This window comes from Neophocaena asiaeorientalis, unplaced genomic scaffold (assembly GCF_003031525.2).
Source record: "Neophocaena asiaeorientalis asiaeorientalis breed wild unplaced genomic scaffold, Neophocaena_asiaeorientalis_V1.1 scaffold523, whole genome shotgun sequence".
Taxonomy (NCBI): Eukaryota; Metazoa; Chordata; class Mammalia; order Artiodactyla; family Phocoenidae; genus Neophocaena; species Neophocaena asiaeorientalis.
Genome location: NW_020175436.1, coordinates 684768 through 686564, shown reverse-complemented (window position 1 = coordinate 686564; position 1797 = coordinate 684768). Strand labels below are relative to the sequence as shown.

The 1797-nt window shown below is 44.8% G+C and overlaps 1 pseudogene; it reads right to left on the bottom strand.

Moving 5' to 3' along the window:
- Positions 1–788: 788 nt before the first annotated feature.
- Positions 789–1371, bottom strand: LOC112414991 (60S ribosomal protein L17 pseudogene; annotated as a pseudogene).
- Positions 1372–1797: the final 426 nt, after the last annotated feature.

Genomic DNA, 1797 nt, shown 5'->3' with positions numbered 1-1797 from the left:
ATTTTTTGGCCCGTGTTGAGAATTCATGATGTAGATGGAAGTCCCTTGTAAGTTTACCAATTGTATAACTCTGTAAGTTTAACTTATCTGAAATAATGGAAGAAGGAAATAAAAAGAGGATACGCTACAGCATAAATTCCAACACTGTCTCTGCTGGGTTTTGTTACCCAGTCATATAACACACACATGGGTCCTACGCCTTGTAGAGCTGGACCTGCCTTGGCAGTTCAAGATATTACACTCAATGAAGAAAGCAGACTGGTGTGGGGGACAGAAATATCAGACAAATATTGGGAAGATCCATCTCGCCCTTGGGATGTTTCCTGACCACCCTTGCTGTGCATTACTGGACAGAAGGGCCTCACCCGGTAGTCATCTGCCAACACTGGGAGTGGTCAGACAGAGGCCAGATGTAAACGAGAATCCCAGAATTCATAGGGAGTTTGAGCCCAATAATCTTATTTATTTATTTATTTAATTTGTTTATTTTTGGCTGCGTTGGGTCTTCGTTGCTGCGCACGGGTTTTCTCTAGTTGCGGCGAGCAGGGGCTACTCTTCCTTGCAGTGCGTGGGCTTCTCTTGTTGCGGGGCACGGCCTCTAGGCTCATGTGGGCTCAGTAGTTGTGGCGCACGGGCTTAGTTGCTCCACGGCACGTGGGATCTTCCCGGACCAGGGCTCGAACCCGTGTCCCCTGCATTGGCAGGTGGATTGTTAACCACTGCGCCACCAGGGAAGCCCAAGCTCAATAAGCTTTTTTAAATTTTTACTTTTATTTGCATTTATTTTTTGCAGCATTTATTCCCGGGCCATAAGTTTTTGTTTCTTCAATTTCTTCTGGGATATCTTTTTCTTCTGGGCAACCTCCTCTTCTGGTTTAGGAACAATCTGTTCTTTTTCAGTAAGGATCATCTCAGTGTGGCACGGAGAGCTCATGTATGGGTTGATCCAACCATGAGCTCTGTAAGTCCTGTGCCACATCTTGGGGGCTTTGTTCACCTGGATGTGCTCAATGACCAGAGAATCTACATCTAAGCCCTTAAGTTCAGCCTTACTCTCTGCATTTTTGAGCATGTGCAGTAAAAATTCAGCACTCTTTTTGGGCCACCGACCCTGCGTCCAGCCCCACTGTTTGGCCCGGTCACACCTACCAACTCCACCATCGTAGCGACGGAATGGCACACACTGCTTCTTTAAAGTGACATCCTTCAGATACTTGGTGGCTTTTCGGATATGCATACCCTTAATGGCCTGGGCTGTTTCACGCGTGTTCTTAAAGTGAACACGAAGATTTGAACCTCTCGACTTGCATGATTTTGTGGGATTTTCTGGGTCAAGTGAATAGCGAACCATTTTTAGAGGTCACCTCAGGCCGCTAACCGGAAAAAGACCAAAGCTTTTAAACACAATTCTATGCCCAAAGCAAGAGCAAATAATTGGAATAAAAGATAAAGCAATCTCCTCTCTAGGACTTCATGGCAGGCGGTGTGTGTTAGGTGGTCCTAGTCACCTCCACTTGTACTGGGGCTGTTTCTAAACATGTCTGTGGTCCTCCTATTAATAAAAGGGGCAGGAGAAAAGTCTGGCTGCTGCCCATTTAATGGGTAAGACCAATAACAGCTATACTACTCAGAGTGTCGAATTACTTCCAGTAAAATGTTTTCAATTAAGTCTTTTTATTCTGAAGGAACCTTTTACAGGTAGGCTGGACACCTCATCATAGCATTTCTTTGCTTTAACAACAAAAAGCTCAGAAAAGTCTAGAAGTTCTAAATATGCTTTTGTAAATAGAGTCCTAG